Below are 19,399 nucleotides of genomic sequence, written 5' to 3'. Positions count from 1 at the left end.
GTTATGAAGTTGCCATACACTGTGCAACATAGTTTGCATGCTTTCTGCATGCAAACTTTTCACAAAGTAGCATCTTCTGGCTGGGAAGACCTGCCGTGGAAGGTTCTGCAGATGAAAGAGTTTGATTAGTTTTAAGAAAGTGGACTTGTGATCCAATAGCCAATCCTCAGGATCAAGAGATAGGGAGAGCGACTGTGGAAAAGAGAGAGAAATACAGAGAGAGAAATAGAGAGAAATGGAGTCCAAGGGTGGGGGAGGAGGAGAGAGAGACAGAGAGGGAATGAGAGAAGAAATCTTGGCCAAGACAAGATGTCTATCCTTTCTAAACTTTAGTTTCCTTATCAGTAAAGCAGTAAATAATAAAGCCCACGTCTTACCTCTATTTGGGTGACTAAATGGGATGATTTCTATTACATGCTTCCCACAGTGCCTGGCACGTAACAAACTCTTATTAATAGAATCTAATATTATCGTTTCTGATGATAGGTTCCTTTTTGTTATGAGCATTCCTAGCACACATTATGTTCTAGATTCCATCCTCCGATTTTCATTGTTCATTTCAATTTCTGCCTTCTCTGCTAGTCTTTGAGGAAAGCAGAGTCCATGGTTTTTCATCTCTGGACAGCGTGCATCACACAAAAACACCCACAGATTATTTTTGAAGAAACAAAACAAAACAAGAAGTTAGGGAGAGAAAGAAGGAAGGAGGAATACAGTAATGTGCTTGATAAAGTGTCAGAAGCTACACAGGGTGGTAACCTAGCAAACACTGCAGGAGTAGCAGGTCAATTTAGGTTCTAGCCAGAATTTTCATAAAGTTGCAGTTCCTATTGCAAAGTGATAGCTCTACCTCTGAAAGCATTTCACCAAAGCCAGAAGAGCAAGACAAACAAACAAAATGTCCACACATTATAGTGTTTGAATTTTAATGTATTTTCCCCATTCCTTTCTTCCTATAGGAGGAATTGATACTCTAAGGGAGACTTTTCACAAAGTAGCATCTTCTGGCTGGGAAGACCTGCCATGGAAGGTTCTGCAGATGAAAGAGTTTGATTAGTTTTAAGAAAGTGGACTTGTGATCCAATAGCCAACATCGCAAAGGGAGTTGAATTGCTTCTGTTTCTGTTTAGGCTAAAACAATTTGGCCTAGCCAAGGATGATTTTGGCCTGGGAAGCTCAGATTTCTAATCCAGCCTGACTGGCCTATTCCTAGTTCCAGAATTTTCCACATGCCTTTTTCTTTCACTTATGGGGTAGTTTCAAGGAGCCAAATGAAACACCCTTAGTGAGAGTGTTTTATACTACTGGTTGTAGTCTCAACTCTGAGACTCTTCTTACATTCTCTGTGCCTGGGACACCCATACATCCCATTCATCTAGTCAAACAGCCTTGTCTTTATCCAGCACAAATCTCACCCTTCCCTTGTGGTCTTCAAACATGCGAACAGCCTTTCTTGACACACGCATTTGTGTCTCTTCTCACATTGTGGCCTCTTTAAAGGTCAGGAATTTCGAAAAGAAACAAAGGTCCTAGAAAGTGAAAGAGAAAGATACAAGCTAATTCTTTTCTAAAGTTTGTTGTATTCAATTACTATAAAGCAGAGCTGGATGGGGCTTTCAGATGAGTTTTGTTTTTCCTGTAACAAGGTTGAAAAATAATTTTGAGATAACATTTTAAAAATGGAGAATTTCACATAAAAATGAAAATTGTTAGCTACTCTTGGCAAGTCAGAAGACATTGCAAAAATATCTTCTGCAAAATCTGGGCCTGCATTCCCATGTGGCAAAATTTTGCTAGAGATCAGTAGCAATTATTTTAGATATTCTTTGGGTGGCTGCAGTTTCCAGAATTCTCTATTTCCCCACCAACACCAAAGCTGATGGCCAGTTCTGATAATGACAACTAAATATGAAAATGCTTGAACACTAGAATTCTTAAACCCAAACTACTTTATTAATTTGCATTACCTGCTTAAACTCTGGAGGCATTTGATTGTGCAAACCGTGCTATAAAGGACAGGAAAAGGAAATACCAAACTAGATGTGTTACATGCTATTATTTAATTATAGTCTCTCTTTTCTGTCACTTCCACAGTTTCTACTTATATTTCCCCATTCCCAGCTACCTAAATATCTTTACTCCCAATGGAAGATGAATTATAAAAGATTTACAGCTTATGGACCAGAAGAAAAATTCTGCTTCTAAGTCCTGCAGTCTTATTTTGCACTCCTGGCGTTAAATGTCCCTAAATCAAGAAGAGGTTAAGAAAAAATTAGCGAAATAGCTATTGCCCTACTAACAGGCAGTAATAGAACAATCTGTTCATGTGCCCACTTCACAAGTCCACTTTCTTAAAACTAATCAAACCCTTTCATCCGCAGAACCTTCCACGGCAGGTCTTTTTCTGCGAAGAAAGACCAGCAAGTCCCCCTACACAATTCTATTCGACAGAAAATTATCATCTTATTTTTTTTTCCATTTCAAAAATAAATATTTTTTCCCTTCTAACTTTCCCAGTCTTATTTTAAAATGGAAATAGCCGCCAAGAGCTAGGTAGTTGCCTTATTCTTTTTCCTTGAATCCATTCCCCACTCCTTTTTCACATTATGTATATGTTTTTCTCTGAAGTTTTGCTTACGTAAATAAGCTTCTTTTATATTTTAACTTGCATTTATATTGCTCTTCAGGCTTATATCCTTAATGCTTAAAAAACTTGGGAATTTTTCTACCTCTCTTATTTTGCATTGCAATGCCTTAAGTGTGTGTTTGTGTGTGTGTGTGTGTGTGTGTTTATTGACCTTTATGAAAAACATTCTAAGTTTACATCTCACCACTTGTCACCAACCCTGCTCTCTCATAGCTTGTGATATTTTTTAAATGTTTATGAAGTAACCCAACCCCAGAGTGAACTTTCTAAAGTCCACGTAGTATCAATATCTGTCTCCACTTAACCCTCCAGATGACACATCAGTGACCTCAGGTTGAAATACAAATGCTTTATCACTCACAAGGATTATCATGGTCTGCTGTCTCGCTCCCTTTCCAGAAGCATCTGTTTCATTCCCTCATCCAGATGCCAGCCATACTGCACACCTCAGAGGGCCTTGAGTACCATAATACAGAGATGGAACTTTCCATATGTATGCAATAAGTAGCCACTGAAAGATTTTGTTCAAAGGGGTGAAACTATGTGAACTGTGCATTAGGAAGATTTCTCTGGGGAAACTGTGTAGCAGGCCCTTTTCAAAAAAAGAGTTGGCAACTAATAACTGCATCAGTTATTAGTTATATTTGCTATAGTTATATTTGTTATATTGCTGTTATATTTGTTCAGACCAAGAGGTATCGAGGGACTGAACTGGGCTCTGGGAATGGGGCTACCAAGGAATGACTTTAAAGTTTTGAGCCTGAGTAAATGGAAAAATTATGTCACTAAGTAAGGTATGGAACACATAGTAAGTTTGGGGTAATATGGGGCATATGGAAAGTAGTAATGAAAATGGTGAGTTTGGGTCATCTATAGAAAGAGTTGGTTGTAATAGTTGGTTATAGCTTAGATTTTGGATGGGATTAGAGAGCATAGACCTGGGGTCCTCTGCTTAGAAGTAGTAGCTGAATCCATGGGTTGATTCACATGAAGTCATCAAGAGACAGAATATGGAACAATGTTACTGAGGATAGAGCCTTGGGGGGAACACATTTTTAAGTTGTAGGTGATAGAAGACAAACTAAAGGAAAGTTTGAGAATGAGAAATTGTCAGGTTCATTGCACCATTACCCTCATTTTTTCCCTGTCTGAGAATACCCTTATCAAGAATTTGTAACAGTAACCAATCCCCTCCACCAAAATAAGAGCTACTTATTTAGCCTGTAGTTACATATCCTATTGTAACCAAAGGTCTTGCCCACTAGAGTAGGTAAATCAGATGCCTCCACCTCTACCTCTTCGAATGAGGTACATCTGGATGTCAAGGTGATTGGCATAACAGTAATGCATAATAACCAGAAATTAGGTTTATCTTCCAAGATCTTAATAGAGCATCCTCCTCAGGAGGAAACCTTTCTGACTTATCAGGCTTAGAAGTGAAATCTATTTACTTTTCATTTATTTTTCACCCTATCTGTTTCTGTCATTGTCCTTTTTTAATTACTAGAGATATTTATATGGAAAACAGGATCCGTTTTTAATTTTTTTTTAATTTCTGTAAGATCTTGTGGTTGATGTCTTGTTTCCTCCCATCATGCCTGTTATTTAAGCTGCAGTAGAATCTCCTCTTATCATCTATGGTTTCCCTAAAGATCAGTGTGAAGGAGATTAGATATTGAGAGGGGTAGGTAAATAGAAACAGGATGTGTGTATATGTATGGCAGGGGGATGGGGGGGGTGGAGATTGGTGGGTGGCCAGGGATAGTACCTTTGGAATTGTCTCAGATCTAAGAGAAAGTTGATGGCATTTCAGAGGGAATTTGAAAAGTAAGATCATGCAAAAATGACTTTGAAAGAAGTGAATGAGACCTTCAGACCAATGACCAGCACAGGAGAGGAGTAGGGGCTGGTGAAGTCAGAAACAAGATTGTTTTACTGGCTTGTGGAGCTAGAACACACCTTTCTTCTGTGCTCTGGGAAGATGAGCCTCCCGCTTATAATATGACATTTGGAGAACTTTTTAACTGTTAAGAAAATGTTCGGAATGCACTGCAAGGGCTGCCCAGCCACATCCATTGATTTCCATGGAACCCATGGGATTCAGTCACATAGAGATCTTGTGAAGACCGGAAGGCTGCCAAGGAGCTGAGACCAAAAAGAGAGAAATGGGGGTCCTCAGGGAAATTCACCATGAGTGACCCATCAGCTAGACTAAATAGCATGCCTAGGATGTCGAGGAAAAGAAGTGGTTCCAGGTCAAGTTTGAAACTAATTCTAAATATCCTTAGATCTTCTTTCCCTGCATTGCCTGTGGGTGCTGGGAAAGAGAGAGTTTGCAAAGGAGAGAACGTGTCTCTCAGGGCTTTCCTGTCCTTCCACGGGAGAGGCCCCTGAAAGTGCTGCATTGTGACAAGAGGAAGATGTTCTACCACTGGCTGTAGAGGGACCAGCGCCCTAGAAGACACTTGTCTAGATGTGCTTGCCAGCTCTACTGGGGACAGAGTAAAAGCTTTCAAGGACACACTGGCCTCTAGAGCATGAGGCTGGAAATCTGATAGATGTAAGCTCTTCTCCCAACCAGGAATTTCTAGAAAATAAGTGGAGTGGGCAGGGGATCCTAGGGCAAGGCTAGACTTCTTGCTAATCAAGAAAGTGTGTGTTCAAAATATTGGGGCAAAGTGTGGGGTTCTTCTAAGCAGGGCGCACATTGGTAACTTCATGGTTTTAGCTCGTGGGCTTGCTCTAATTTGGTCAGCGTAAGGTCAGCTAAAAAATAAGAAAATTATAACATGAATGGGTCCATTCCTCATTTCTGTTCTATGGTCTAAATTATTTTATTCTGGGCCTCCCCTCTTCCTATAGGCAAGAAGGGGAAAGTCTGAGAGCCATGTGTTTCTGCCATGACACCCTGGGTGCAACCTGATGGCTCTTCCAAAAGTTCCCATGTCCTCCTCGGAGAGGAGTCCAGCATAATGGCCTGTGCTGCCCTCACAGCTGCAAGAAAGCATGGCAGGCAGCGATGCCCCCAGAATACGTTGTTAATCCTAGTTGATGCTGAGGACTGTGTGTCAGAGACTCACTTTCAGCAATCTGTTATCTGTTAACAACGACAAAAAGAGCAGTTGGTCTCAAGCCATGGAGAAAATCAGCTTATTATTTGCAAAGACTGTTACTTAATGAGGCTCCTTGGTGACTTTTCAGAGACAATCTTAGACGCTGAAAATGGATATTTCACCTTCTCACTGTGCTGTGCAGGCTCCAGCAGAAGAGAGGGGAGGTAGTAAGTGTATTTCTTTGTTTCCTTTATAGGAGCTTTAATGATTTATGTTGAAGTGGTGCTAACAGGTGATGGGTATACAGGCAGACCAGCGAGGAGGTTGCCTAGGATCAGAGACCTCCCGCCTCCCAGCCAAAGGACATTAGCATGCTGGCCTCAGACCACTTCAGCTACAATCAGCTGAAAGGACAAGAAAGAAATGTGAAGAAAAAAATTGTCTTGCACTGCAGGCTTCAGAGGGAAACACCAGCAAAAAACATTGCTCGTGCTTTGGGAGGCACTTTTATTTTTTGTTGTTTAATAGATGTCTCTTCGATTCCCCTTCATTCATCTTTTCACTTCATTCACTTTTCACCTGCTTTTATTTGGCAATTTTGCCTCCACTTTCATAATCCTCAGAAGGGCAGGGTTGATTTAAGGCCTGTCTCGTTGCAAGGGAATGGCATCCTCATTTCATTACAGACCATTTAAAGATACAACTCAATCATTTCTTCTTTCAGGAAGCTTTCCTGGATTCCCTGACCCTATGTTGAAATGGAACTCTTCTTCAATCCTCCCAAACTCATTGCTTAGAAATGATCACAAAGTTACACTACCAGGAAGTGGCCCAGGCCATCTGCTTCAACTATGTTTCCTGCCTTTATAATGCTGGAAATAAAATTTTTTCTCAGCATTCCAGATGTCCTCTGGACCTTCTCCACAACAAGCCAGATCATCCTAGCACCAGGGAATACCAGCTAATGATAGCTAATACGTTCAGGTTGCTTACCATGCCAGGTGTGTTTCAGGTAGTGATTAAAAGGCAGAATAGGGTACAAATGTGTGATGTCCAGAGCCAGAGACATTTTCAGATCCTGCCATTTAATCCCTGTGTGACATTGGCTGAGTTACTTCACCTTTCTAAGCCACAATTTTCTCCTTTATAAAATGGGGATAATTGTAGCTGTTGTAAGTTGTTTTTGGTGTTAAATGAGATCATCTGTGTTAGAACACATCATAATACCTAGCCTGTAGTAAAAAAATAAATGTTTATTATTCTTCTCATCCATTGCATATCTCCAAACGCTTAAGCATAATTTTCAACACCCTGTTATATGGCAAGGATCTTAGATTCTGAAATTGCTACACAGTAAACCTGGTGGCTGAAGACCAGAGGGATGATAGTTATGATAATAGCCGGGCACATTTTCTTCTTCAGACAATGGATTTTAAATCTCTGCTCAAGAAACTGATTGGCAGTGCTGTCTTAGATCACTACCCTCTATTCCTCTATTTTTGAAGCAGAGGATTATTCTATCAGATTTCCCCAATTGTGAGCTTTTGGAATCTAGGATTGAATATTTGCCATGGAGAATCTGGGGGCACGTAACTAGAGAGTGTACAATAATCCCATACTCACTCTTGGAAAAGGAAAAGACAAAACGCTTTATCTCGGGAGTGCTTGAGGGTGAATACTTTGCTTGTATATATATTAAATGCATTGCTTTTTTCCTGTGTATCCCACCCCCCTCTCTCTCTGTCTCTGTCTCTCTGTCTCTGTCTCTGTCTCACACACATACACACACACACACACAAACACACAAACACAAACACACACACACAAACACACACACTCACGCACTTCCCAGAAGAGCTCTGCTACCTGAAGGAATGTTAAGAAGAATTATAGAATTCGACCTTATAGAGAATACTGTGGGCTGTTCCAAGAAAGGTAAAATTCTCAAACTCTTGGAGTTGTTTTATTAGCACTATTCCTAATAACAATTACTGTTTACATGAGTCAACAGTGGGTATCGCCACTTTCTGTGATAACACTTATCAGACTGTTAGTAGTTACACAGAACTCCCCCCTTCTGCAAGCTCCATACTAAGTCACCAACGCCATTTCCTGTGGTAGAGCGCCCCCTAGCACCTCCACACACCTCTGTGTTCAATTTGCTCCAAGACCCTAAAGAACAGCTACTAAATATCTGGGGCAGCTCTCACCATTGAGGGATCTAGGCTCTCCAAGAGTTTAAATGCCCAGCATTGATCTCCGGATATTTGTTCATCTGACTTCCCAGCAGCTGGAATAGGGAAGGAGAGTTTTCAGAGAGCCTGATCTGCTGGAGGCAAAGCAGGTGGCTTTCTGTCAGGTCACAGTTGAATTAAAGAGTCCCATTAATTTTGTCAAGTCAATGCAATTCTCTTAAGCTGCTAATGATCTTCCTTTGGAAGAGTTTCATAAAGGAGTGGGCGGACTTTTATTAGAAAATGTTTAAAGCTGGTGTCTGTGTGTGTGTGTGTGTGTGTGTGTGAGAGAGAGAGAGAGAACAATTGAGGTAACCTGATTTATGAAGTTCACATAGTTTATTGCTGAAATGAAGAGGTGTTGGCTGTTGTCTTATTTGTATTTAATTTGGGTGGCCCACCTTGGCGTTAGAACAAAAGCTTTGGGCCCTCTTTTTAAAGCATTTGCATGTCTGGGAGGAAGGTGGTAGGCTCATGCATCAGAACATATGAGTGCATTCCTTAAACCTCTCTCCGAAGGCAGGGAGGGTGACGGGGAGGTGTGAGGTATTTTAAAAATACGACATGCTGCTAAATTCTCTGCCAACCTCCGTTCATGCTGACTGGAGTGTAACAAGTATCAGATAGTTCCTCCAGATGTCAGCTATTTAAAGAGGCATGTGCTACAGGGAGGTCAGCTCCGTGCTTTGTGACCACCTAGAGGGGTGGGTTAGGAAGGGTGGGAGGGAGATGCAAGAGGGAGGGGATATGGGGATATATGTATATGTATAGCTGATTCACTTTGTTATACAGCAGAAACTAACACAACACTGTAAAGCAATTATACTCCAATAAAGATGTTTAAAAAAATGGGTTAAAGACCTAAATATAAGAACTAAAACTATAAAACTCTAAGAAGAAAACATAGAGGAAAATCTTCATGAGATTAGAATTGGCAGTGATTTCTTGGATATACCACCAAAGCATAGGCAATAGATAAATTGGAGTTCATCAAAATAAAAACTTCTGTGCATCAAAGGAGACTATCAACAGAGTGAAGAGGACACCAATGGGATGTGAGAAAGTATTTGCAAATCATATATGATAAAGGACTGATATTCAAAATGTATAAAGAACTGCTACAACTCAGCAACAACAATAAAACACCCCACCCAAAAAAAACCCAACTGAATAGACACTTCTCCAAAGAAGATAATACAATGGCCAATAAGCACATGGAAAGATGCTCAACATCACTAAGCATTAGGGATATGCAATCAAAACTACAATGAGATGTTACTCCATACCCATTAGGATGGCTATTATAGAAAGCAAAATCAAAGCAGAAAACAACAAGTGTTAGTGAGGATGTGGAGAAATTGGAAAGCTTGTGCATTGTTGGTAGACATGTAAAACGGTACAGCCACTGTGGAAGACCGTATGGTAGTTCCTCAAAAATTAAACATCAAATTACCATATGATTTAGCAACTCCACTTCTAGGCATATACCCAAAAGAATTAGAAGCAGGAACGTGAACAGCCATTTGTACCCCAGTGATCATAGCAGCATTCTTTACTATAGCCAAAAGGAAGAAACCACTCAAATGCCCATTTAGGGATGGATGGATACACAAAATGTGGTATATGCATAGAATGGAATATTAATCAGCATGAAAAAGGAATTAAATTTTGATAAATGCCACAATGTGGACAAACCTTGAAAACACTATGCTAAGTGAAATGAGCCAGACACAGGACAAATATTATATGATTCAATGCATTTGAGATACCTGGAGTAGTCAGATTTATAAAGAAAGAAAGTGGAAGGGTGGTTACCAGGGGCTGGGGGAAGGTGGGAATGGGGAGTTATTGTTTAATGAGTACAGAGTTCCAGTTTGGGATGATGAAAAAGTTCTGAAGATGAACAGTGCTGGTGGTTGCACAATGATGTGAATGTGCTTTATGCCACTGAATTGTACACTTAAAATGGTTATAGTGGTAAATTTTATGTTATGTATATTTTACTACAATTAAAGCATCTTCCATGAGCAACAAGCAAAAAATAAATAAAGAGGCACGTGCTAGAAGTTCTGTGGATGGCAACTGTCTTTCTCAGCCCTGGTAGTGGTCGTGGCGGTGGTGCTGGCAGTGACGGTTGGTACTGGAGGTGGGTGCCTGTCTCGAAGAAACTTTTGTCAACAACAAGTGCATGTGAGAATGCGTTTGTGTATTTGGGAAATAAGAAAAGTTAGACAGGAGAAGAAATGTCTGAATAAATAACTCTGAAAGGTATCATACCAAATTTAGTACAAGTAGCATCTGATTTTTAAATGTATGAAGCAAGAGCAACATCAGGAACCCTCCCCCCCCCCGGAAAATAATTATATTGTCCTTGAGAAATTGACTTATAGGCCAAGAAATTGTAGAATGAGAGGAAGGATTCTTCAAATTCAGTTTTAAACTTTTTCTGTTGTTTTACCTAAACAGCCTGAAAACAAACAGCCTGTGACTATTCTCTTCTGTAATATTTTGAATCCCAGTGGTTAAAGACTCCTTTATAGGAGAAAGTAAGTTGACCAATGTAAGATAGTAATGATTGGAATAAAAAGATAGGATCAGTTTTGCTTCTCATTTTCAGAATGTGTAGCATTGGTGTTTTAATCTTTATTATAGTAAATGCCTGCTCCCCTCCGCCAGCTCATGTGGTGTTTTCTTACCACATCCATGCTTAAAACTTTCTGCAGAAGGCTATAATTTTTTTTTGAAACAATCTGTTCTCCTTCAGTTTCTATGAATTCAGACTTGATTTTTTTTTTTTCTTCTTAATTCAAATCTGAGCTCTGTTCTTTCATCTTCTGGAGCTCCTGTAGTTATTGAGTTTTATCATTTCTCTGAGGATTAGTTCTTTAGGTTCTGTGTGGAAATGAAATAAGCTAGCTTTCAGCTCTTGGCTTATTGTTGGTGGTAAACTTACTTAACTAGTCCTTCCTTTCTGGTTGGAGATGACATGGGCTCAAATCATCCTACTGCCTTGTGTGAATCAGACACCCAAATATACAGGTGGTCTGAGAAAAGAGGGATGTGTGACTGAGTGAAGGTAGAATTTCTGGAGAAGAAAGTTTGGTATTTTCCTTCAACCCTCACATCTCTCTCTTTTGAGGAACAAAATGGAGGTGTCTTTTGGTTATGTCAAACACCAGAGGGATCAGACGTCCTTCAAACAAACTGACGTGGAGAGAGACTATGGTCAAGGTTTGTGGGAGTTTTTTTTCCTTGCCTTTTCTTTTCTGGATTCTTCTGCAGGCATCCCAGGTTGACACATTTGCAGGAAGAGATAAGAGGCAACCAAACAGAGAAGAATCACAACCTATGTGGTCCCTGTGTGGCCGCTGCTAAAAGGATCCCACTATCCTATCTTTAGTTAGTCCCTTGGTAGGGCAGGAGAGGCTGAGCTTTTGTTTATGAAGTTAAATAAAAACACTGTGTGTCAAAAGGAAGGGCCTTCCTTATCTGCTGTTTACAGTGATAGGAGAAGAGGTATTAGTTTTTGTTCTAAGCTCTGCTTCCAGCCTTTTTTCCTACCTTCTGATTCACATTCTCTCATACAGAAAACTTCTGTCTTTCAGATGAAGAACTTGTTCTGTTGTCAGCAATTATAGCTTCTCTAGTGTTTTTCTAAGACCCTTCTCTGAAGGGAACATCACTCCGGTTCTCACATCAATAGTAATGCTTCAGTTTTTCCTATGCATATACAATTTTTTCTTCTTCAACTTGGAGTCATAATGTTGAATGAAAACTGAGCCCGAGAATGCTATCCTGGGGTCTTTTGGATGCAGTGCTGAGCTCTCTTCAGTATATTCCATGGAAAGGTTAGAACTTGGGAAGAAAGTCTATTTTCTTCTCCTGTTCCTTCTTATGTACCCTTCTCTTTACCTGTCCATGCTGTGAAGAATGGCATTCACCCAACTGTACCAGAGGGCAATTGCTGATGAATTTGAACTATGGAATGACACTGATTATGGGTTACCCTGAAATTTACTCAAGCCTTGTCAATGTATTTCCTATTTCACATTTTTCTCACATTTGTGGTAAGTCAATACATACATATTTACCTTATCATTACCTTAAAGAGATACGTCATGTTTCTCATATACAAATACACATACGCTATGGATTTAAAGAGGATTCATTGCTATATGTACATTCTGGGTTTTTTTGTTTTTTTTTTTTCTTAAATTAATTTATTTATTTATATTTATTTTTGGCTGTGTTGGGTCTTCGTTTCTGTGCGAGGGCTTTCTCTAGTTGCAGCAAGTGGGGGCCACTCTTCATCGCAGTGCGCGGGCTTCTCACTATCGCGGCCTCTCTTGTTGCGGAGCACAGGCTCCAAACGCGCAGGCTCAGTAATTGTGGCTCATGGGCCCAGCTGCTTTGCGGCATGTGGGATCTTCCCAGACCAGGGCTCGAACCCGTGTCCCCTGCATTGGCAGGCGGACTCTCAACCACTGCACCACCAGGGAAGCTCCTACATTCTGTTTTAAAGGGTCTAGTTAAAATTGAATAACGTTGTAAGAATGAAAACTGAAAGAGAAGTCTTGGGGTGCCAACAGGTAGGAAGGATGGCATATCTTAAAAGAGCACTGAAAAGAAAGTGATTAACAAAAAAAATGAAATGGAAAAGGAAACTCTCCTCCATTTAGGGCTCACAGAACTAGGCTAAGCCAGAGAACAGGGAGACACGTGTTGAAGGGTACTTTTGACAAGTCCCTTGCACCCACCCCCATAGCCACCCACAACATAGGTGTATATTGTCTCTGCACGATTTAGTATCGGGTGCTCTTCTGCATTTCTCAGTCTGGGGGCTGAATTCCTCAGCATCCTTGCCATGTTACAGAAATAGAAAGCCCGATATCATAGTCATACCACCACCCCACTTGCCGCCCACAGCCTAACAGAAGAGCAGGCAGACCTCAGTTTCCGAAAGGGCTGTATTCCGGAAGTTACTTGATGAATTCTCAGAGCTCAGATTACGTTTTCCCAGAGATACAATGTATTCTATTTCCAGAACTCAAACATCTACTAACCCAGGACTTTCCCAACATCCTAGTCTAGCACTACTACTATTATCAGGTACTTGGCTACATAGGAAATGTTTTCTAAAGGAGTATATATTTGGAATTCCGGTTTGGGGTGCTAACGGCGTATTTCTTACCACTGCACATTCGATAACAAGGCCTGGGCTACCCAACTGTGCACTTTCTGTCTCCAAACATTCCAGGGAGGGTAGCTCTTGTATCTGGGTCAAGGTGGACGTGAAGAGGGATTCAAGGACAGAAAGAGGCTCCAATTAGAAAAGCTGTGGTGAGGTGCTGGGCTGGATGCTCTGGGATGGAGTGAAGAGGAGAGTGAGATCTGGTTGAGGGGAATAATCAGAGCCCTGGGGATGGGGAGGTGGAGGAGAAGGGATGGAAGTTGAAGGAGTGGGGCTTCAGCGGTTAATAAAGAATAGAAGCAGAACATAGTTCAGTGAAATTCCACACTTCTTGTTCAGTTTGTTCCAAACCCAATCCAATTTGTGCCAGAAAAGTGAGCAAAGTTGATCGATACTCAGTTCCTTCTGTGAGGGGAGGAGACAGACATATATGCAGATTAGCATTCATGGAGAGGAACTGTTCAGTCCCAGGCCAGAAATTCAGTAAGAGCACAGGAAGGAGAGCTTTATTCTGATTGAAGGATTAGGAAACACTTGATGGCAGAGGGAGCATTTGTGGTAGGCCTGAGGATTTTACTTACCTGAGATAGGTAGGGAATAGAAGGATAAGCCCAATCCAGGAAGAGGGTGGGTGAGATCCAAGTCCCCAGGTGGGGCAGTGCAGGGGAGGTGGAGAGAACGAGGAGGATATGCCTGTAGAGTGTCGAGGATTAGAAGGGATGGGAAGTCATGATTTTACCTTCTAGGACGGAGTTTCTTCTTCGGCACCATACATCCTCCTTGACCTCCAAAGAGACTCCAGTCCCACAGGCAAGTAGGAGCTGTAGTGGACGAGAAGGAGTGAGGATAGGAGAGGGTACTGGGGAGAGGACCTGGGGCTTTGAGAAGCTGACAGCTGGGGGCTAGCGGTCAAGGAGGTTTCCTCCCTTCTTGCCTCTTCTCTGGCCCAAATGCCACCCAGCCCATGGTGGCACTCTCAGATCCTGATCAGGTGGGGGTAGGGAGAGAAGCATGGTTTTGGAGTTCAGATCATGTCTTAGGGTATCCCAGACATCAGCAACAGGGGAACATGGGGGAAGGGGATTTTTGAGCAAATGGGGAGGACCTGGAATGCTGGTTCACACATTGTATGAAATTGGTTGTAAGAAAGACTGCGTCAGTCTGTGTTTTGTGAAATAATCATAAGCCCCTGTTTCCCTGGGCTCTCCTGCCCACCACTTCTTCTAAAATGACAAGCGAAGTGCCTGAGGCTCAAATTTCTCCCCATGCACGTAAGTCCCTATGCTAAGGTTGGGGTTGCTCCCTGGTCACTGAATTCTGAGACATGGGAGAAAAGAAGGAGTAGGAGACGAAGAATCTCTGCAAACATTTTTCAAAGGCATAAGCCTTCTATTAAAAACTTGAAGCAGTCATTTCTGTGTCAGGAATTAGGGGAGAGGACAGACGCCGACAGAGAGGCAACCACACCGGCTGCAAGTGCTGCACTCAGAAGAGGCCCTTCGGACTCTAGGTCCGTCCACCTCACTACAAATAACTCAATTCCGTTTCTTTTTATGGCTGAGTAATATTCCATTGTATATATGTGCCACATCTTCTTTATCCATTCATCCGATGATGGACACTTAGGTTGCTTCCATGTCCTGGCTATTGTAAATAGAGCTGCAATGAACATTTTGGTACATGACTCTTTTTGAATTCTGGTTTTCTCTGGATATATGCCCAGTAGTGGGATTGCTGGGTCGTATGGTAATTCTATTTTTAGTTTTTTAAGGAACCTCCATACTGTTCTCCATAGTGGCTGTATCAATTTACATTCCCACCAACAGTGCAAGAGGGTTCCCTTTTCTCCACACCCTCTCCAGCATTTACTGTTTCTAGATTTTTTGATGATGGCCATTCTGACCGGTGTGAGATGATATCTCATTGTAGTTTTGATTTGCATTTCTCTAATGATTAATGATGTTGAGCATTCTTTCATGTGTTTGTTGGCAAGTGAAGTAAGTCAGAAAGAGAAAAACAAATACCGTATGCTAACACATATATATGGAATCTAAGAAAAAAATAAAAAGGTCATGAAGAACCTAGGGGTAAGACGGGAATAAAGACACAGACCTACTAGAGAATGGACTTGAGGATATGGGGAGGGGGAAGGGTAAGCTGTGACAAAGTGAGAGAGTGGCATGGACATATATACACTACCAAATGTAAAATAGATAGCTAGTGGGAAGCAGCCGCATAGCACAGGGAGATCACCACGGTGCTTTGTGACCACCTAGAGGGGTGGGATAGGGAGAATGGGAGGGAGACGCAAGAGGGAGGAGATATGGGAACATATGTATATGTATAACTGATTCACTTTGTTATAAAGCAGAAACTAACACACCATTGTAAAGCAATTATACTCCAATAAAGATGTTTAAAAAAAAAAAATAAAGAAGAGGCCCTTCAAAGCAGAGCGAGCTTCACATCTAGGAGAAGGCAAATGGCTATTGACATTCACAGAGGCCTGGGGAGAGTGGATGGTTCCCGGGTCGATGGGTACAAGGTGAGGGAGGAGGTGGCTGGCTCTCGGCCTCCACTCCTCTGCCAGCTGTTCAGTCCTGCCTCTGCTGGAATTCCTCTGTGAGATCTCTGCAGCTGGAGGTTAGGGGTTTACACACTTTAAATGTTTGTGTAATGTGAGTGTGTGCACACACACTCTCTCTGGCCTGCATGCCTGACCCCAGTCTTAATAATGAACTGTTAGGGAAATGGAATTCTAATCATTCACTGTCTCTTGACCATTCCCAAATGGAAGGACACAAGGCTTTATATTAAGATTCAGAGCAACTTGGAAGCTGTAATTTTGAGGCTTAAACAGCATTCTTTGATGGAATGCTCTTATTAGTCGTATGTACAGAAACCTTCATGTTGTCAGCCATAGAATATCATGTCTGTATAACATGCTGGGTGAGCATTGGCATACGTTTAAAAAAAAAAATTACCAACCCTACTATCTAAATGAACGTGCTAAAATTTGAGTATTACCTACCCATCAGTGTACTTCGGAAGCTCTCTTTTGCCCTGATTTCAGGTGAAATTCTCAACTCCTATAAAAGCATATTTTGGTATCTTTGTGAGAGGTGTGTGTGTGTGTGTGTGTGATCTTATTCACTAGTAACCGGAGGTAAGCAGGAACGTGTTGACAATCAAATCAGTAGGTAAGAGATATGGATCTTATTTTACTTGTGTTTTTATGCATCTTTGAGCACTTTCTCTTTCTAGAATTCAGTTTACTCATCTGTAAAATGAGGGATTTGAAGTAATCAGCAGTTCTTAAATAATTGGGGGGGTCATGAACTTCTTTAAAAATCTGAAGAAATCTTTGCACCTTCTTTCCAGGAAAAAAAAATGCACAACCAGACTAAATTGAATGTAGTTTCAGGAAGGAGTTTTACAGACCATTTTCAAGGTTGTCATATTCAACCATAGATATTATGCACTACATAAATATGTAGTTTAGAATTATACAACTCAAAGGGGCACAATTCATATAGACTGTTGATAACCCTTCAGAAGTGTGCAAAGAGGTGGCCCTCTTCATAACAGTTCCTTGAACTCCAGGCTAAGAACTCTTGGGCCAAGTGAGCTCTAAGGTTCTTTATGGATTTGAATGTCCCTAATTCCACAAATGTCATTATTATTATCCAAAGCCTTGTATTGGTCAGCTCAGGCTGTATAACAAAATACAACAGACTGGCTTAAATAACAGAAGTATACTTCCTCATAGTTCTGGAACGGGAAATCCAAGATCCAGGTGCCAGTAGGTGAAGTTTCTCCTGAGGCTTCTTCTCTCCTTGGCTTGCAGATGACCACTTTCTCTCTTGTCTTCACATGGCCCTTCTCTCCATGCCTGCATACTCTTGGTGTTGCTGCTGCTTCTTCTAAGGACATGGATCCTATTGGATCAGGTTCCCACCTTTATGACATCATTTAGTTTTAAGTATCTCTTGAAGGGTCCTTTCTCCAAAAACAGCCACATTTAGGGGTTAGAGTTTCAACATATGAATTTTAGGGAAACACAATTCAGTCTACACCAAACCCCAACTTGCTAAATGCATTGCAGAGAGTAATAGTTAACAGCTAGGTGAATCAAAGCATCTTTCAAATCTCCTCCACATCAAAAAAGACATAAATAGGTCTATCAAAAATTAGAATAAACTATGCTGCTTTCTGAAATGGGGATTTATAATTGATAACCAAAATCTTTATGCTACTATTCTTATTAGAAGGAACACTTTCACAGAGGTTTTTTGTTCTGGTTTGTTTGTTTTTAGTAGTAAAAACAAAAACAAAAGAAAACAAAAAAACTATTTAAAAACTTGGTATTGTAGAAATAAATTAACTTTGTTTGGAATTGGTCATCAAGAGCCCTGGTCAAGGGTTGTACATACTGGGGAAGGGAATGAGTTGGGGGAGAAGAAATTATAATAACCCATAAATATTTTTAGTTTTTGTTTTTCTTTGGGCCATGCATGAAATCATCTTCCTATGACGTAAATCAAGCAACCAGAAGTGTCTTCCACATCTGGTAGCTGGGGGTGGGGCAGCTGGGGGTGGCTATTTCTGCTAGTCCCGATTTTCTTTTCACTGTAGTGGGAGAGTGGAGGCTGAGGAGAAAAGGCCAAGAGTTTCTTGTAGTTTTTAAAATTTATTATCGCTCCCCCAGCATCACATTTAGTAACCACCATCCGCTGAGTAACTCCCAAAGCAACAGCCATTGTACACCCACCCCTAACTCCCCTAGTCCCAGCAGGAGCTCAGGAAGAGACTTTCAAAGAGAAGAGGGTTAAAAAATGTGCTGGATGTTGTTATTCCTAAAGCTTCACCATGACTCTGTGATGGTTTAATTTATTTAGCAATGAGTCAAAACCTGTTAGTGGTGTTAACAGACCCTCCAAGAATATTCAGCACCACCCAAGAGCACACTTGTCCTTTTGTCCTTCTCTTTTCGGATGCACCCACCTTTCTGTGTTCATCTTCTCTGTACCAACGAGGTACGCATTTTAGGAAGTTGCGCCTGTCAAGCACCATGACTCCCTCTGTGATCCTTTACTGCCGCACAGATACACTCCCTTGGATGAGGTGGCTCACTCTCCCTGAACTGGGCTAAGATATACGGCACTGAAGACTTCTGCCTCTCATACCATCACTCCCCTGTGAATCTTCTTCTTGATTCCTAGAGAATCCACAGCAAACGCTTCGTCTTCTGCATTCATTTGCTTGAAATTAACAAGTGAGTTGTTGGCCAAGCAAGGCCGGGGAGAGGTACAGCAGGGGAAATAAACAGTAGGTATTATTATCGCAAAGCTGTGTACTTGTTAGCCTCAGTTTCTATTATACAGATTTAAATTTTATTTATTTTTTTTAATTCTTGAATTTTATTTTATTTATTTACTTTTGATACAACAGGTTCTTTTAGTTGTCTATTTTATACATATGAGTGTATATATGTCAATCCCAATCTCCCAATTCATCTCACGCCCCCCGCCACATTTAAATTTTAAAAAACTCATAATCCATATGAGATAGCCTATGATTGAGTTGCTTAATGTCTGGCAATTAATGTTAGAGCAAAGAATTAAAATCCAGCTATTTCCATTTCTAAAGCAGCATGACAAATACATCTCTCAACCACACCATATTAAAACCATTGGAAATCATACATAATAGAGTTCCTTCTTCATTAAAACTTGGTTTAAGGGGACAAAAATGTGGTCTTTCTTCTGGTATAACTTCAAAAGCCTTCCAATTTTCTCTAGCTCCAAGTTTCATATATATATATGCTTTTTGTCTTCTTCTTTCTCTTTCTTTCATGGCTTAAAAATAAACTCCGTGTACCTTATTGTTAATGATGATACTGCTCATATCAAAGCTCTCTTTTGGAATATTGTTTCCAGGATTTTCACTTAGAGAGGATCAAAAATCAGAGGGTGTCAGATGCATTTTCGTTGCATTTAGTTTCCAGATTGAGCAGTAGTTTTAAAAATTATAATTGATTTTGTCAGGTTCTTGGATTTTGGAGTAAAGACTGGCAATCTTGGGAAATGAACATCTTCTCTATTCATAAAATAGTAACAAGATTGGTGTAAATGTTCTGGGGACTCCTTCTGACCTACAAAGGGAAGGGAGCAACTTCCAAGATAAAGAGCTTGGCTGTCATTTGTGACAGGAGCACAGGCAGTAATTTATTTATTTGTATTTCCTAAGACTCAAATAATTTTATGAATAGCTA

The 19,399-nt window shown here is 40.8% G+C and overlaps 1 protein-coding gene and 1 long non-coding RNA gene across 18 annotated transcripts in view; both read left to right on the top strand.

Annotated features, from left to right (window-relative positions):
• Window positions 1-12,103, top strand: part of LOC309655798 — a 32,541-nt gene extending 20,438 nt beyond the window's left edge. Inside the window, exons 2-3 of the long non-coding RNA XR_014261003.1 lie at window positions 8,188-11,088; window positions 11,152-12,103. This is a non-coding gene — a long non-coding RNA (uncharacterized lncRNA). The remainder of the gene's footprint in view (window positions 1-8,187; window positions 11,089-11,151) is intronic.
• The window catches only part of NRXN3 (neurexin 3), a 1,702,647-nt gene that overhangs the window by 1,098,528 nt on the left and 584,720 nt on the right, over window positions 1-19,399 (top strand). The window lies entirely within an intron of this gene.

The sequence above is a fragment of the Balaenoptera physalus genome (assembly GCF_965194825.1).
Source record: "Balaenoptera physalus genome assembly, chromosome: 2".
Lineage (NCBI taxonomy): Eukaryota > Metazoa > Chordata > Mammalia > Artiodactyla > Balaenopteridae > Balaenoptera > Balaenoptera physalus.
Note: the sequence above shows the minus strand (reverse complement) of the source record. Positions and strands in the feature narration are given on the sequence as shown.